The sequence below is a fragment of the Hippocampus zosterae genome, chromosome 12 (genome assembly GCF_025434085.1).
Source record: "Hippocampus zosterae strain Florida chromosome 12, ASM2543408v3, whole genome shotgun sequence".
In the NCBI taxonomy this organism is placed as follows: Eukaryota; Metazoa; Chordata; class Actinopteri; order Syngnathiformes; family Syngnathidae; genus Hippocampus; species Hippocampus zosterae.
Window position 1 is genome coordinate 16,900,384 of NC_067462.1, and position 19,156 is coordinate 16,919,539.

Consider the following 19,156-nt stretch of genomic DNA (forward strand, 5'->3'; position numbering starts at 1 on the left):
CAATTTACTCACACCTCCCATGGCCTGATTATCCACCAACAGGGGCCCTTTTTGGATTATCATTTTGGCATAGGAACTTTCCTTTCCTATCCTAACCGAGTGAGATGAGCCGGTAGCACCTGGAGCAAAGATCTTCTAAATTTTAATAATGCTTAGGAAAGGTTCTGACCATCCTTTACGAAAGGAAAGGAGATATATTATGCAGCAGGAATATTTAAAGGGGAAGTCTTTTTTTATGTTGTTGTTGTTGTTGTCGACCCCACCCGTGCCCCGACATTGGGGGACCGGGCCCTCACTCCGTCTCCCGGATCCCCAGACCCCCCTCCTCCGCCCAGCGGGCGAGCAGGGCCGCCACTCCGCTTGGGTTTCGCCAGAGGTCCTCCGGAGTCAGTGTGGTGGGTATGTTTGTGCAGGTGAACAGGTGTTGTGTGTCGTGCACTTGCGTGCCGCATAGCGCACAGAGTGGTGTTGGGTGTGTGTCCGGTGTAATGTTGTGTAGGTAGGAGTGGAGGGCTGGTGATTTGTTGGTTCGGAGTTGTGCTAGGAGTTGTCTGGTTCTGTGTGGTAGGTCTTGCTCTGATGGGTCTATTTCTGGTGCTGGTGCATGTATTACTTTGTTGTGTTGTCTGGTGTCCAAGTGTGTTTGTACAAAGTGGGTGTGTATGTCTTTCATGTTCTGTTTTATGGTGTCGTTGTTGGTGTCCTGTGGTGCTGTGTCTTTGTTGTGTGTGTAGTTGTTGTTGTGGAAGATTGTTTGTTTCTTTTGTCTGGGTGGTGGTGGTTGTTGAGTGAGTGGGTGTAGTGGGTGGGTTGGGTGTTGGGCTTTTTGTCTGATTTGCGATGCGTGTAGTTTTAGATGGGTGTTCAGTGGGAGAGTTTTTGTTTCCTCATGCAAGTGTTGTATGTTTGTGTCTTGTGTGCATCCTGTTGCTATTCTGAGTGCTGTGTTCTGTGTGGTCTGGAGTTTTGTCTTGTTTGTGTCCGATAGTGTTGGTGACCATATAGTGTTTGCGTATTCGAGGCGTGTGAGTGTGGTTGCTTTGTATGTGGTGAGTATAGTTTCTTTGGATTTTCCCCAGTGAGTGGTTGTTAAGGCTTTAAGTATTTTGTTTGATTGCTTGGCGCGGGTTAGAGTGTGTTGTGTGTGTTTTGAGAAGGTGAGTTTGGGGTCCCATGTTAATCCCAGTATTTTGGGTTCGCGGACTGTGGGTAGGGTGGTGTTATCTATTTGTAAAGTGAGTCTGTTGCTGTATTCTGCCGGATCCGGTGTGAACAGAGTGGTGGTGGTTTTGTCTGCGTTGAGTGTGAGTTGGTTCTGTTTTGTCCAGTTGTATATGTCGTGGAGATATTTTTGTACTTGTTGTTGTGCCTGTTGTGGTTTGACATGTGTGGATAGAATGGTGATGTCGTCTGCATATGTAACTGTGTGTACATTTGGAGGTGGTTGTGGTAAGTCTGCCATGTATATGTTGAATAGTGTTGGTGAAAGTACTCCCCCCTGTGGTACCCCCGTTTTCGTGTTTCTGTGTTCTGATGTTTCCCCCCGGTATTGAGTGTATTGTCTGCGTCCCCTTATGTAGTTGAAGATGTATTTGATGATGATGTTTTTTGGTGTTAGTGTTGTTGAGTTTGTTTGTGAGTGTGTGTAGGTTTACCGTGTCAAAGGCTTTGGACATGTCTAGGGCTATGGCAACTGTTCGTTGTGGTGGTTTTTGTTGATTGAAACCTGTGGCTATGATGTTGTGTATGTGGTGTAGTGCTGTGGTTGTGGAGTGTTGTTTTCGGAAGCCGTGTTGGTGAGAGGGTAGTTGAGTGTTGTTGATAATGAAGGGTAGTATTACCTTTTCCATTGTTTTGGCTATTGGGCTGAGTAGTGCTATTGGTCTGTAGGATGGGCCGAGTGCGTGGTTTTTGTTGGGTTTTGGTATTGGGATTATTTTTGCAGTCTTCCATATTGCGGGGATGGTGTTGGTGTTGAGTGATGTGTTGTAAGTGTGTGTGAGTAGTGTTATTGCTTTGGGGCCTAGGTGTTTCAGATGTCTGATGTTTATGTTGTCTGGGCCTGTGGAGTTGTTGTTTTTGGAGCGTTGTAGTGCTTGTTTGACTTGTTGTTCTGTGATGGTTATGGGCGTGGTGTTGAGTTTTCGTATTTTGCGTTGTAGTTGTCTGTATGTTCTGTTGGTTTTGCTTTGTATTATGTTGGTGAATTGTTTGTTGAATGCTCGTGCTTTCTGTTTGTTGGATATTGCCGTGTGTTGTCCGAACTGTATTGTGGTGTTTTCTGGTGCTTTTTGTTCTTTGTTAGATAGTCTTGTTACTGTGTTCCAGAGTATGTATTGTTTGTGTCTGTGGTTCCATGCATCCGTTAAGTGTTCTTTCCATAGCTCTTGTTTGTGTTTTTGGATTTGTTTGTCTATTTCTTTGTTTAGGTCTGTGATGCGTGGGTCTTGGTGGTTTTGTTGTCTGATGTCGTTTCTTTGGCTGATGAGTGTTCTGATGTGTTGTGGTAGGAGAAGTGATTTGCTTTTTATTTTTCCGTGGGGTATGTGGTGTTTGTCTGCTGTAAGTATGAGGTTTGTGAGCATGGTGTTGGCTGTGTGGATGTTGTCAGGTATGGTTATGTTCTCCAGTGCTGATTCTATTTCAGAGGTGTATCCTTCCCAGTCTGCTTTCCTGTAATTTGTGTAAGTTTGAAGGTGTTGTTGTAGGCGGAAAGGAGCACGCGTGTTGTGTGTGATTTTGATAGGAAGGTGGTCTGAACTGAGTGCGTGTATTGTGGTCCATGTTGTTCTGTTTGTGATGCTGTTGCTGGCTGTTGTGATGTCCGGTGATGTTGGTTGTTGGTTGATGTTTGTAGGTTTTCTGGTAGGTGTGTTTGCGTTTAGAGTGATTTGTTGGGAGTTCTGTAGTATGTCTGCAATGAGGGTGCCTCTGTGGTCGTCGTAGGGAGAGTGCCATTGTGTTGAGTGAGCGTTGATGTCTGCGGTTAGAATGGTGTTGTTCAGCGAGTTTATGTATTGGAAGGTGTTGGTGATGTCTGTATCTTCTGTGGCGTGGTCTGGTCGGGTGGTATCTCTGGGGGGTATATACATGTTGCATATGTGTAGTCTTTTGTGGTTGGTTATGTGAATCTTTACGGTTTGAATTTCTGTAGTGTTGGTGTTAATGTTGTTGGGGATGTTCATGGGAGTGAATGTGACTGATTTGTGAATGTATGTGAGCAGTCCTCCTCCTCCCTTGTGTTCTCTGTCTTTCCTAATGCTGGTGTAGTTGGTGAGACGAGGTGTGTTGTGTTGTTTTTCTAGTTTGGTTTCTTGTATGGTGATGATGTCTGCGTGCTGTTGTGAGGCGAGTTCTTCTAGTTCTGTTTTCTTGTTTTGGATGCCGTTGATGTTTATTTGTAGTATGGTCAGTGTGTGTTTGTTGTTTTTGTTGGTGGGTGTTGTTCTTTGTGGGTTGTTCGGGGGTTGTGGTGTTGGGGTGTTTGTTGTTTGCGTGTGTGTTCTGCATGTCCACGTGTTTGTGTATTGGCGGGTGGTGATGCCGGAGCAATGTCTGTGTATCCAGTGTGGGTGTGTTGAGTTGCATCTGAGTGAGGTTTGTCTGCGTGTGATGATTCTATTGCAGGTCCAGGTTTGGGGGGGTGGTCTTGTGTTTGTTGTATCTCTGTTGGAGTTGTCTGTCCGTGTTGCCTTTGAGGGTAGTGTTGGTGAGGCGAGTGTGTTGTTTTGGTCTGTTTGTGCTCTGCTGCCTGTTGGTGTCCTACGAGGTGTTGTTGTTCGTGGTGGTGTTTTGGGATGTAGTCTGCATTTCCATGTTATGTTGTATTGTCTAGTGTTTATGTTTGTGCAATGTTTGTGTACCCAGTGTGGTGTGTGGTGGTTGCATCTGAAGGATGTCTGTCTTCTTGTAATCTGTTGTGTGCAAATGTCGCATGTCCAGGTAGTTTGTTGTGTGTGTGTTTGTTGCGTGCGTGAGAGTGTCTGTGTGGGCCCCGGATTTGTCTCTATGTCCCCCGCCTGGAGCAAAAGGTCCGCCCGCCACCCTGCCAGGTTCAGGGGGCGGTTAGCCGAAAAAAAAAAAAAACGGCCGTAAGGGCACCCCGTTCGGGGTGCAGGGATTGGTTCCTTGATTTGTCCCCCCGTTCGGGGGGAACCCTCCAACTGCGAGTAAGCCAAGGAGTTTGGAGGTACAGCAGGTTGACAGCAGTGTGATCGAGCAGATTAGATAGAGTAGAATTTGAATGGGGCTTCACTGATTTATTTCAAACAATTCATATCTAAAACACAGTTGAAAAATATTTGATTGTTAAAATATTTAAATACAAGAACTATATCAAGAAATTAACAAGACATAGTTTTTTTAGTTAGGAGAAAAGTCTAAAAACATATCACAAATGACAAACGTTGTGCCTCTCCTCCTCCTGTTCTTCAATGAAGCTGATCACCCTCCAGCTCCCGTTAGAAACATCGTGCTGCTGAAGGTGTGCCGGCAGAATGGTTGTGATACAGGAGGTGCTGTGGACTCTCCCAGAAACGAGGACCTAGTTTAGTTGTAGATCCAGTAAAACATAGTGCAAATGTGACATTATTTATAATGCACAGTTACAGTCTTGTGAATATTAAAAAATGTACTTCATGTAATGCAGGAAGCGAATATTTCAAACGAACTAAGGCAGCAAACAGTAAGAGCAAAATCGTGTTCCAAACATTAACTCTTTTTTTAAATGTCAATTAGCTTGTGAGTAATAAGACAAAATGTGACTGTCAGACAGAGAACTGTCAGAGCAAACGGCAGATTTTAGAAAGTCCTGCCGAAATAAATCTGCACCCGACTGCGACTGTCAGCGTTGAACTGCCGCCATTGCTGTCAAAGTCAGACACATCTCCAAAATTGTTGGAGCAAATTTTTAAGCAGGCTTCATCTTGATAAATTGACCACGTATTTGACATTTACACCATAACGTTACCGCCTAAAATAATCGTAAAACAAAATTTTGTGTAACAACAAGAGTAATATGTACCCCAAAAGCTTTCAAAGCGTCTGAAAGTTTTCTCCTCCGTTTTTGTTGGGGCTTGGCTCGAAATGCATCATGATTGGCCGCCCGAAGTCCACGTGTCTGTCGGACGTGCTCTCATTGGTCTACAATACCATCACGGATGAATAAATACTCAAAGGGCTTGCCAGGCAAGCCCTTTGAACCCTTTAAATACTCAATGGGCTTGCCTGGCAAGCCCTTTGAGTATTTATTCCATATTGCCCACTAGTTCACTAGTAAGGTCATTTTGACACTTACTAGTGAACATGTAAGGCCATAAATGTGCCCACTAGTTCACTAGTAAGATCATTTTGAGGCTTACTAGTTGACATGTAAGCCACAAAACGCCCGCTAGTTCACTAGTAAGATAATTTTGAGGCTTCTAGTGAACATGTAAGCCACAGAACGCCCACTAGTTCACTAGTAAGATCATTTTGACGCTTACTAGTGAACATGTAAGCCACAAAACGCTCACTAGTTCACTAGTAAGGTCATTTTGACGCTTACTAGTGAACATGTAAGCCACAAAACGCTCACTGGTTCACTAGTAAGGTAATTTTGACGCTTACTAGTGAACATGTAAGCCACAAAACGCCCGCTAGTTCCCTAGTAAGATCATTTTGACGCTTATTTATGAACATGTCAGCCACAAAACGCTCACTCGTTCACTAGTAAGATCATTTTGACGCTTACTAGTGAACATGTAAGCCACAAAACGCCCACTAGTTCACTAGTAAGGTCATTTTGACGCTTACTAGTGAACATGTAAGCCACAAAACGCCCACTAGTTCACTAGTAAGATCATTTTGACGCTTACTAGTGAACATGTAAGGCCATAAATGTGCCCACTAGTTCACTAGTAAGTTCATTTTGAGGCTTACTAGTTGACATGTAAGCCACACATCGCCTACTAGTTCACTAGTAAGATCATTTTGAGGCTTACTAGTGAACATGTAAGCCACAAAACGCCCAATAGTTCACTAGTAAGATCATTTTGACGCTTACTAGTGAACATGTAAGCCACAAAACGCTCACTAGTTTACTAGTAAGGTCATTTTGACGCTTACTAGTGAACATGTAAGCCACAAAACGCTCACTAGTTCACTAGTAAGGTCATTTTGACGCTTACTAGTGAACATGTAAGCCGCAAAACGCCCACTAGTTCACTAATAAGATTATTTTGACGCTTACTACTGAACATTTAAGGCCATAAATGTGCCCACTAGTTCACTGGTAAGATGATTTTGACGCTTACTAGTGAACATGTAAGGCCATAAATGTGCCCACTTGTAGTGCTAGTGACATTACACTGTACTTGCATTAAATGCAAATAAGGATGATTACGAAAACATGTAACGGTATCCTATTGGCTGTACGTTTCAAAATAGTGTCATCCCACCAGTCAGGGCTCATGATTTTGGAAATTCTGTGCCCACTTAGTTTTTTAAAACAACAATGGCGGACAGTGTCCTGAGACGTATTCGGCGAAGGTGCAGGGCAATAGAGAGTGCCTGTCATCAAGGGTCTGCCGGTGAAAGTGAAGCACGCGCGATAAACATTTCAATTGCTAATTTAAGAAGAGTTAGTGACCAGTTTAGCGCTGATACTATTCAAAGTTTGATTCAAAGTCCAATAGATCTCCGATCTGTCATCATTGCGGGACCCACTCCTAATGGTGGACGTGTTTGTTCCCATGTGGCACATCGTTTGCACACAGGTAAAATGGCTACCATTTTTTGTCATTGGTTTTTCGTATGTGTTTTTATTCGAACTACACACGGGTTTTACTGACGACTTGCTGTGACTTACCTTCTATCACCCTGTCAAACGTCGTTTTATACCAGTGGTTTTCCTGCAAATCAGTAGACTATTAAGTAACGCGATGGCTGTACACTTTTAAGCAATAACTAGTGATCTTTTAGTTATTCAATTATAAGTTTGAATTATTTTTTTCTTGAGTAAAAATGGTTAGAGAAAATAGCTGCTCGTGGTTTTGAAGCTGCATATACTTTTATGTACATCTGTGTCTATATGCCTGTACTGTATACAGTATATAAAAAACACGTAGTGATTCGTTTGCTTGAATTCCTTAATCCTTTTATTTCCATACTTTAGGTAGACGAGGAAGACCAGCACTTGACATTACAAGTGATCAAATTGAACTGCTCCCCACTCAGGGCTTTACAGTGAGAGCCATCACTGAGATGTTGTGTTGTTCCTCTTCATACCTGCATAAAAAATGAAGTTTTTTCAGATTTCAGCCAGAAATAGATTTACTCCCATTCATGATGTTGACCTGGAAGAGCATGTCAGAAGATTGCACAGCCAATTTCCCAGATCAGGCTCGGAAGCAAGTGTTCCTCTACATACTCTTGTCCCTTCATGTATATATCATTATATTCATTGTGAAAGTGTACTTTCTTTATTGTGTTGTTTTATGAACCTGTTGCAGATGATGAGGGCATACCTGCGTGCTGATGGTATTGTAGTACAAAGAAAAAGAGTTCGAGAAATCCTCAACCGTATTGAGCCAGCTGCTGCAGCCCAGAGATGGAGCCAGACTGTGGCTAGAAGAACATACTATGTGCCATTCCCCAATAGTTTATGGCACATAGATGGGCATATGCGTCTCATTCGGTAATAAGGGATCATCTTATATTTGTACTCGTGGGAGCATTAGAAAGCCATATTGTATGGACAGCACAGATTAAATTGAATTTTATCATTTGTATATCCAAGTTACACAAACTCCAAATTGCCTCCATGTAGTCTTAAGTGCACAGCAATACCTTCTCTACCGAGATGATATTTCAAACAAGATATGAAACTTGATTGTTTTCTTGTATTTAATCATTATTCTTTTCATGTTTGTTTTACAGGTGGGTGTTTGTGACACATGCCGGCATTGATGGGAATTCCAGGCTAATAACGTACCTTCAACTGGAGCACAGACAACACAGCTTTGACAGTGTTGAAATATTTTGTCCAAGCCACCTGCCTGTATGGGTTACCCTCCAGAGTAAGATCCGACCATGGTGGTGAAAACACTGGTTGCTCTTTTAATGAACCTACTGCAGGGACAAGACACCAAAATTATTTCTAGCTCCAGCCAACACCCCCTCACAATTTACTCACACCTCCCATGGCCTGATTATCCACCAACAGGGGCCCTTTTTGGATTATCATTTTGGCATAGGAACTTTCCTTTCCTATCCTAACCGAGTGAGATGAGCCGGTAGCACCTGGAGCAAAGATCTTCTAAATTTTAATAATGCTTAGGAAAGGTTCTGACCATCCTTTACGAAAGGAAAGGAGATATATTATGCAGCAGGAATATTTAAAGGGGAAGTCTTTTTTTATGTTGTTGTTGTTGTTGTCGACCCCACCCGTGCCCCGACATTGGGGGACCGGGCCCTCACTCCGTCTCCCGGATCCCCAGACCCCCCTCCTCCGCCCAGCGGGCGAGCAGGGCCGCCACTCCGCTTGGGTTTCGCCAGAGGTCCTCCGGAGTCAGTGTGGTGGGTATGTTTGTGCAGGTGAACAGGTGTTGTGTGTCGTGCACTTGCGTGCCGCATAGCGCACAGAGTGGTGTTGGGTGTGTGTCCGGTGTAATGTTGTGTAGGTAGGAGTGGAGGGCTGGTGATTTGTTGGTTCGGAGTTGTGCTAGGAGTTGTCTGGTTCTGTGTGGTAGGTCTTGCTCTGATGGGTCTATTTCTGGTGCTGGTGCATGTATTACTTTGTTGTGTTGTCTGGTGTCCAAGTGTGTTTGTACAAAGTGGGTGTGTATGTCTTTCATGTTCTGTTTTATGGTGTCGTTGTTGGTGTCCTGTGGTGCTGTGTCTTTGTTGTGTGTGTAGTTGTTGTTGTGGAAGATTGTTTGTTTCTTTTGTCTGGGTGGTGGTGGTTGTTGAGTGAGTGGGTGTAGTGGGTGGGTTGGGTGTTGGGCTTTTTGTCTGATTTGCGATGCGTGTAGTTTTAGATGGGTGTTCAGTGGGAGAGTTTTTGTTTCCTCATGCAAGTGTTGTATGTTTGTGTCTTGTGTGCATCCTGTTGCTATTCTGAGTGCTGTGTTCTGTGTGGTCTGGAGTTTTGTCTTGTTTGTGTCCGATAGTGTTGGTGACCATATAGTGTTTGCGTATTCGAGGCGTGTGAGTGTGGTTGCTTTGTATGTGGTGAGTATAGTTTCTTTGGATTTTCCCCAGTGAGTGGTTGTTAAGGCTTTAAGTATTTTGTTTGATTGCTTGGCGCGGGTTAGAGTGTGTTGTGTGTGTTTTGAGAAGGTGAGTTTGGGGTCCCATGTTAATCCCAGTATTTTGCGTTCGCGGACTGTGGGTAGGGTGGTGTTATCTATTTGTAAAGTGAGCCTGTTGCTGTATTCTGCCGGATCCGGTGTGAACAGAGTGGTGGTGGTTTTGTCTGCGTTGAGTGTGAGTTGGTTCTGTTTTGTCCAGTTGTATATGTCGTGGAGATATTTTTGTACTTGTTGTTGTGCCTGTTGTGGTTTGACATGTGTGGATAGAATGGTGATGTCGTCTGCATATGTAACTGTGTGTACATTTGGAGGTGGTTGTGGTAAGTCTGCCATGTATATGTTGAATAGTGTTGGTGAAAGTACTCCCCCCTGTGGTACCCCCGTTTTCGTGTTTCTATGTTCTGATGTTTCCCCCCGGTATTGAGTGTATTGTCTGCGTCCCCTTATGTAGTTGAAGATGTATTTGATGATGATGTTTGGGGTGTTAGTGTTGTTGAGTTTGTTTGTGAGTGTGTGTAGGTTTACCGTGTCAAAGGCTTTGGACATGTCTAGGGCTATGGCAACTGTTCGTTGTGGTGGTTTTTGTTGATTGAAACCTGTGGCTATGATGTTGTGTATGTGGTGTAGTGCTGTGGTTGTGGAGTGTTGTTTTCGGAAGCCGTGTTGGTGAGAGGGTAGTTGAGTGTTGTTGGTAATGAAGGGTAGTATTACCTTTTCCATTGTTTTGGCTATTGGGCTGAGTAGTGCTATTGGTCTGTAGGATGGGCCGAGTGCGTGGTTTTTGTTGGGTTTTGGTATTGGGATTATTTTTGCAGTCTTCCATATTGCGGGGATGGTGTTGGTGTTGAGTGATGTGTTGTAAGTGTGTGTGAGTAGTGTTATTGCTTTGGGGCCTAGGTGTTTCAGATGTCTGATGTTTATGTTGTCTGGGCCTGTGGAGTTGTTGCTTTTGGAGCGTTGTAGTGCTTGTTTGACTTGTTGTTCTGTGATGGTTATGGGCGTGGTGTTGAGTTTTCGTATTTTGCGTTGTAGTTGTCTGTATGTTCTGTTGGTTTTGTGTTGTATTATGTTGGTGAATTGTTTGTTGAATGCTCGTGCTTTCTGTTTGTTGGATATTGCCGTGTGTTGTCCGAACTGTATTGTGGTGTTTTCTGGTGCTTTTTGTTCTTTGTTTGATAGTCTTGTTACTGTGTTCCAGAGTATGTGTTGTTTGTGTCTGTGGTTCCATGCATCCGTTAAGTGTTCTTTCCATAGCTCTTGTTTGTGTTTTTGGATTTGTGTGTCTATTTCTTTGTTTAGGTCTGTGATGCGTGGGTCTTGGTGGTTTTGTTGTCTGATGTCGTTTCTTTGGCTGATGAGTGTTCTGATGTGTTGTGGTAGGAGAAGTGATTTGCTTTTTATTTTTCCGTGGGGTATGTGGTGTTTGTCTGCTGTAAGTATGAGGTTTGTGAGCATGGTGTTGGCTGTGTGGATGTTGTCAGGTATGGTTAAGTTCTCCAGTGCTGATTCTATTTCAGAGGTGTATCCTTCCCAGTCTGCTTTCCTGTAATTTGTGTAAGTTTGAAGGTGTTGTTGTAGGCGGAAAGGAGCACGCGTGTTGTGTGTGATTTTGATAGGAAGGTGGTCTGAACTGAGTGTGTGTATTGTGGTCCATGTTGTTCTGTTTGTGATGCTGTTGCTGGCTGTTGTGATGTCCGGTGATGTTGGTTGTTGGTTGATGTTTGTAGGTTTTCTGGTAGGTGTGTTTGCGTTTAGAGTGATTTGTTGGGAGTTCTGTAGTATGTCTGCAATGAGGGTGCCTCTGTGGTCGTCGTAGGGAGAGTGCCATTGTGTTGAGTGAGCGTTGATGTCTGCGGTTAGAATGGTGTTGTTCAGCGAGTTTATGTATTGGAAGGTGTTGGTGATGTCTGTGTCTTCTGTGGCGTGGTCTGGTCGGGTGGTATCTCTGGGGGGTATATACATGTTGCATATGTGTAGTCTTTTGTGGTTGGTTATGCGAATCTTTACGGTTTGAATTTCTGTAGTGTTGGTGTTAATGTTGTTGGGGATGTTCATGGGAGTGAATGTGACTGATTTGTGAATGTATGTGAGCAGTCCTCCTCCTCCCTTGTGTTCTCTGTCTTTCCTAATGCTGGTGTAGTTGGTGAGACGAGGTGTGTTGTGTTGTTTTTCTAGTTTGGTTTCTTGTATGGTGATGATGTCTGCGTGCTGTTGTGAGGCGAGTTCTTCTAGTTCTGTTTTCTTGTTTTGGATGCCGTTGATGTTTATTTGTAGTATGGTCAGTGTGTGTTTGTTGTTTTTGTTGGTGGGTGTTGTTCTTTGTGGGTTGTTCGGGGGTTGTGGTGTTGGGGTGTTTGTTGTTTGCGTGTGTGTTCTGCATGTCCACGTGTTTGTGTATTGGCGGGTGGTGATGCCGGAGCAATGTCTGTGTATCCAGTGTGGGTGTGTTGAGTTGCATCTGAGTGAGGTTTGTCTGCGTGTGATGATTCTATTGCAGCTATTGCAGGTCCAGGTTTGGGGGGGGTGGTCTTGTGTTTGTTGTATCTCTGTTGGAGTTGTCTGTCCGTGTTGCGTTTGAGGGTAGTGTTGGTGAGGCGAGTGTGTTGTTTTGGTCTGTTTGTGCTCTGCTGCCTGTTGGTGTCCTACGAGGTGTTGTTGTTCGTGGTGGTGTTTTGGGATGTAGTCTGCATTTCCATGTTATGTTGTATTGTCTAGTGTTTATGTTTGTGCAATGTTTGTGTACCCAGTGTGGTGTGTGGTGGTTGCATCTGAAGGATGTCTGTCTTCTTGTAATCTGTTGTGTGCAAATGTCGCATGTCCAGGTAGTTTGTTGTGTGTGTGTTTGTTGCGTGCGTGAGAGTGTCTGTGTGGGCCCCGGATTTGTCTCTATGTCCCCCGCCTGGAGCAAAAGGTCCGCCCGCCACCCTGCCAGGTTCAGGGGGCGGTTAGCCGGAAAAAAAAAAAACGGCCGTAAGGGCACCCCGTTCGGGGTGCAGGGATTGGTTCCTTGATTTGTCCCCCCGTTCGGGGGGAACCCTCCAACTGCGAGTAAGCCAAGGAGTTTGGAGGTACAGCAGGTTGACAGCAGTGTGATCGAGCAGATTAGATAGAGTAGAATTTGAATGGGGCTTCACTGATTTATTTCATACAATTCATATCTAAAACACAGTTGAAAAATATTTGATTGTTAAAATATTTAAATACAAGAACTATATCAAGAAATTAACAAAACATAGTTTTTTTAGTTAGGAGAAAAGTCTAAAAACATATCACAAATGACAAACGTTGTGCCTCTCCTCCTCCTGTTCTTCAATGAAGCTGATCACCCTCCAGCTCCCGTTAGAAACATCGTGCTGCTGAAGGTGTGCCGGCAGAATGGTTGTGATACAGGAGGTGCTGTGGACTCTCCCAGAAACGAGGACCTAGTTTAGTTGTAGATCCAGTAAAACATAGTGCAAATGTGACATTATTTATAATGCACAGTTACAGTCTTGTGAATATTAAAAAATGTACTTCATGTAATGCAGGAAGCGAATATTTCAAACGAACTAAGGCAGCAAACAGTAAGAGCAAAATCGTGTTCCAAACATTAACTCTTTTTTTAAATGTCAATTAGCTTGTGAGTAATAAGACAAAATGTGACTGTCAGACAGAGAACTGTCAGAGCAAACGGCAGATTTTAGAAAGTCCTGCCGAAATAAATCTGCACCCGACTGCGACTGTCAGCGTTGAACTGCCGCCATTGCTGTCAAAGTCAGACACATCTCCAAAATTGTTGGAGCAAATTTTTAAGCAGGCTTCATCTTGATAAATTGACCACGTATTTGACATTTACACCATAACGTTACCGCCTAAAATAATCGTAAAACAAAATTTTGTGTAACAACAAGAGTAATATGTACCCCAAAAGCTTTCAAAGCGTCTGAAAGTTTTCTCCTCCGTTTTTGTTGGGGCTTGGCTCGAAATGCATCATGATTGGCCGCCCGAAGTCCACGTGTCTGTCGGACGTGCTCTCATTGGTCTACAATACCATCACGGATGAATAAATACTCAAAGGGCTTGCCAGGCAAGCCCTTTGAACCCTTTAAATACTCAATGGGCTTGCCTGGCAAGCCCTTTGAGTATTTATTCCATATTGCCCACTAGTTCACTAGTAAGGTCATTTTGACGCTTACTAGTGAACATGTAAGGCCATAAATGTGCCCACTAGTTCACTAGTAAGATCATTTTGAGGCTTACTAGTTGACATGTAAGCCACAAAACGCCCGCTAGTTCACTAGTAAGATAATTTTGAGGCTTCTAGTGAACATGTAAGCCACAGAACGCCCACTAGTTCATTAGTAAGATCATTTTGACGCTTACTAGTGAACATGTAAGCCACAAAACGCTCACTAGTTCACTAGTAAGGTCATTTTGACGCTTACTAGTGAACATGTAAGCCACAAAACGCTCACTGGTTCACTAGTAAGGTAATTTTGACGCTTACTAGTGAACATGTAAGCCACAAAACGCCCGCTAGTTCCCTAGTAAGATCATTTTGACGCTTATTTATGAACATGTCAGCCACAAAACGCTCACTCGTTCACTAGTAAGATCATTTTGACGCTTACTAGTGAACATGTAAGCCACAAAACGCCCACTAGTTCACTAGTAAGGTCATTTTGACGCTTACTAGTGAACATGTAAGCCACAAAACGCCCACTAGTTCACTAGTAAGATCATTTTGACGCTTACTAGTGAACATGTAAGGCCATAAATGTGCCCACTAGTTCACTAGTAAGTTCATTTTGAGGCTTACTAGTTGACATGTAAGCCACACATCGCCTACTAGTTCACTAGTAAGATCATTTTGAGGCTTACTGGTGAACATGTAAGCCACAAAACGCCCAATAGTTCACTAGTAAGATCATTTTGACGCTTACTAGTGAACATGTAAGCCACAAAACGCTCACTAGTTTACTAGTAAGGTCATTTTGACGCTTACTAGTGAACATGTAAGCCACAAAACGCTCACTAGTTCACTAGTAAGGTCATTTTGACGCTTACTAGTGAACATGTAAGCCGCAAAACGCCCACTAGTTCACTAATAAGATTATTTTGACGCTTACTACTGAACATTTAAGGCCATAAATGTGCCCACTAGTTCACTGGTAAGATGATTTTGACGCTTACTAGTGAACATGTAAGGCCATAAATGTGCCCACTTGTAGTGCTAGTGACATTACACTGTACTTGCATTAAATGCAAATAAGGATGATTACGAAAACATGTAACGGTATCCTATTGGCTGTACGTTTCAAAATAGTGTCATCCCACCAGTCAGGGCTCATGATTTTGGAAATTCTGTGCCCACTTAGTTTTTTAAAACAACAATGGCGGACAGTGTCCTGAGACGTATTCGGCGAAGGTGCAGGGCAATAGAGAGTGCCTGTCATCAAGGGTCTGCCGGTGAAAGTGAAGCACGCGCGATAAACATTTCAATTGCTAATTTAAGAAGAGTTAGTGACCAGTTTAGCGCTGATACTATTCAAAGTTTGATTCAAAGTCCAATAGATCTCCGATCTGTCATCATTGCGGGACCCACTCCTAATGGTGGACGTGTTTGTTCCCATGTGGCACATCGTTTGCACACAGGTAAAATGGCTACCATTTTTTGTCATTGGTTTTTCGTATGTATTTTTATTCGAACTACACACGGGTTTTACTGACGACTTGCTGTGACTTACCTTCTATCACCCTGTCAAACGTCGTTTTATACCAGTGGTTTCCCTGCAAATCAGTAGACTATTAAGTAACGCGATGGCTGTACACTTTTAAGCAATAACTAGTGATCTTTTAGTTATTCAATTATAAGTTTGAATTATTTTTTTCTTGAGTAAAATGGTTAGAGAAAATAGCTGCTCGTGGTTTTGAAGCAGCATATACTTTTATGTACATCTGTGTCTATATGCCTGTACTGTATACAGTATATAAAAAACACGTAGTGATTCGTTTGCTTGAATTCCTTAATCCTTTTATTTCCATACTTTAGGTAGACGAGGAAGACCAGCACTTGACATTACAAGTGATCAAATTGAACTGCTCCCCACTCAGGGCTTTACAGTGAGAGCCATCACTGAGATGTTGTGTTGTTCCTCTTCATACCTGCATAAAAAAATGAAGTTTTTTCAGATTTCAGCCAGAAATAGATTTACTCCCATTCATGATGTTGACCTGGAAGAGCATGTCAGAAGATTGCACAGCCAATTTCCCAGATCAGGCTCGGAAGCAAGTGTTCTGCTACATACTCTTGTCCCTTCATGTATATATCATTATATTCATTGTGAAAGTGTACTTTCTTTATTGTGTTGTTTTATGAACCTGTTGCAGATGATGAGGGCATACCTGCGTGCTGATGGTATTGTAGTACAAAGAAAAAGAGTTCGAGAAATCCTCAACCGTATTGAGCCAGCTGCTGCAGCCCAGAGATGGAGCCAGACTGTGGCTAGAAGAACATACTATGTGCCATTCCCCAATAGTTTATGGCACATAGATGGGCATATGCGTCTCATTCGGTAATAAGGGATCATCTTATATTTGTACTCGTGGGAGCATTAGAAAGCCATATTGTATGGACAGCACAGATTAAATTGAATTTTATCATTTGTATATCCAAGTTACACAAACTCCAAATTGCCTCCATGTAGTCTTAAGTGCACAGCAATACCTTCTCTACCGAGATGATATTTCAAACAAGATATGAAACTTGATTGTTTTCTTGTATTTAATCATTATTCTTTTCATGTTTGTTTTACAGGTGGGTGTTTGTGACACATGCCGGCATTGATGGGAATTCCAGGCTAATAACGTACCTTCAACTGGAGCACAGGCAACACAGCTTTGACAGTGTTGAAATATTTTGTCCAAGCCACCTGCCTGTATGGGTTACCCTCCAGAGTAAGATCCGACCATGGTGGTGAAAACACTGGTTGCTCTTTTAATGAACCTACTGCAGGGACAAGACACCAAAATTATTTCTAGCTCCAGCCAACACCCCCTCACAATTTACTCACACCTCCCATGGCCTGATTATCCACCAACAGGGGCCCTTTTTGGATTATCATTTTGGCATAGGAACTTTCCTTTCCTATCCTAACCGAGTGAGATGAGCCGGTAGCACCTGGAGCAAAGATCTTCTAAATTTTAATAATGCTTAGGAAAGGTTCTGACCATCCTTTACGAAAGGAAAGGAGATATATTATGCAGCAGGAATATTTAAAGGGGAAGTCTTTTTTTATGTTGTTGTTGTTGTTGTTGTTGTCGACCCCACCCGTGCCCCGACATTGGGGGACCGGGCCCTCACTCCGTCTCCCGGATCCCCAGACCCCCCTCCTCCGCCCAGCGGGCGAGCAGGGCCGCCACTCCGCTTGGGTTTCGCCAGAGGTCCTCCGGAGTCAGTGTGGTGGGTATGTTTGTGCAGGTGAACAGGTGTTGTGTGTCGTGCACTTGCGTGCCGCATAGCCCACAGAGTGGTGTTGGGTGTGTGTCCGGTGTAATGTTGTGTAGGTAGGAGTGGAGGGCTGGTGATTTGTTGGTTCGGAGTTGTGCTAGGAGTTGTCTGGTTCTGTGTGGTAGGTCTTGCTCTGATGGGTCTATTTCTGGTGCTGGTGCATGTATTACTTTGTTGTGTTGTCTGGTGTCCAAGTGTGTTTGTACAAAGTGGGTGTGTATGTCTTTCATGTTCTGTTTTATGGTGTCGTTGTTGGTGTCCTGTGGTGCTGTGTCTTTGTTGTGTGTGTAGTTGTTGTTGTGGAAGATTGTTTGTTTCTTTTGTCTGGGTGGTGGTGGTTGTTGAGTGAGTGGGTGTAGTGGGTGGGTTGGGTGTTGGGCTTTTTGTCTGATTTGCGATGCGTGTAGTTTTAGATGGGTGTTCAGTGGGAGAGTTTTTGTTTCCTCATGCAAGTGTTGTATGTTTGTGTCTTGTGTGCATCCTGTTGCTATTCTGAGTGCTGTGTTCTGTGTGGTCTGGAGTTTTGTCTTGTTTGTGTCCGATAGTGTTGGTGACCATATAGTGTTTGCGTATTCGAGGCGTGTGAGTGTGGTTGCTTTGTATGTGGTGAGTATAGTTTCTTTGGATTTTCCCCAGTGAGTGGTTGTTAAGGCTTTAAGTATTTTGTTTGATTGCTTGGCGCGGGTTAGAGTGTGTTGTGTGTGTTTTGAGAAGGTGAGTTTGGGGTCCCATGTTAATCCCAGTATTTTGCGTTCGCGGACTGTGGGTAGGGTGGTGTTATCTATTTGTAAAGTGAGCCTGTTGCTGTATTCTGCCGGATCCGGTGTGAACAGAGTGGTGGTGGTTTTGTCTGCGTTGAGTGTGAGTTGGTTCTGTTTTGTCCAGTTGTATATGTCGTGGAGATATTTTTGTACTTGTTGTTGTGCCTGTTGTGGTTTGACATGTGTGGATAGAATGGTGATGTCGTCTGCATATGTAACTGTGTGTACATTTGGAGGTGGTTGTGGTAAGTCTGCCATGTATATGTTGAATAGTGTTGGTGAAAGTACTCCCCCCTGTGGTACCCCCGTTTTCGTGTTTCTATGTTCTGATGTTTCCCCCCGGTATTGAGTGTATTGTCTGCGTCCCCTTATGTAGTTGAAGATGTATTTGATGATGATGTTTGGGGTGTTAGTGTTGTTGAGTTTGTTTGTGAGTGTGTGTAGGTTTACCGTGTCAAAGGCTTTGGACATGTCTAGGGCTATGGCAACTGTTCGTTGTGGTGGTTTTTGTTGATTGAAACCTGTGGCTATGATGTTGTGTATGTGGTGTAGTGCTGTGGTTGTGGAGTGTTGTTTTCGGAAGCCGTGTTGGTGAGAGGGTAGTTGAGTGTTGTTGGTAATGAAGGGTAGTATTACCTTTTCCATTGTTTTGGCTATTGGGCTGAGTAGTGCTATTGGTCTGTAGGATGGGCCGAGTGCGTGGTTTTTGTTGGGTTTTGGTATTGGGATTATTTTTGCAGTCTTCCATATTGCGGGGATGGTGTTGGTGTTGAGTGATGTGTTGTAAGTGTGTGTGAGTAGTGTTATTGCTTTGGGGCCTAGGTGTTTCAGATGTCTGATGTTTATGTTGTCTGGGCCTGTGGAGTTGTTGCTTTTGGAGCGTTGTAGTGCTTGTTTGACTTGTTGTTCTGTGATGGTTATGGGCGTGGTGTTGAGTTTTCGTATTTTGCGTTGTAGTTGTCTGTATGTTCTGTTGGTTTTGTGTTGTATTATGTTGGTGAATTGTTTGTTGAATGCTCGTGCTTTCTGTTTGTTGGATATTGCCGTGTGTTGTCCGAACTGTATTGTGGTGTTTTCTGGTGCTTTTTGTTCTTTGTTTGATAGTCTTGTTACTGTGTTCCAGAGTATGTGTTGTTTGTGTCTGTGGTTCCATGCATCCGTTAAGTGTTCTTTCCATAGCTCTTGTTTGTGTTTTTGGATTTGTGTGTCTATTTCTTTGTTTAGGTCTGTGATGCGTGGGTCTTGGTGGTTTTGTTGTCTGATGTCGTTTCTTTGGCTGATGAGTGTTCTGATGTGTTGTGGTAGGAGAAGTGATTTGCTTTTTATTTTTCCGTGGGGTATGTGGTGTTTGTCTGCTGTAAGTATGAGGTTTGTGAGCATGGTGTTGGCTGTGTGGATGTTGTCAGGTATGGTTAAGTTCTCCAGTGCTGATTCTATTTCAGAGGTGTATCCTTCCCAGTCTGCTTTCCTGTAATTTGTGTAAGTTTGAAGGTGTTGTTGTAGGCGGAAAGGAGCACGCGTGTTGTGTGTGATTTTGATAGGAAGGTGGTCTGAATTGAGTGCGTGTATTGTGGTCCATGTTGTTCTGTTTGTGATGCTGTTGCTGGCTGTTGTGA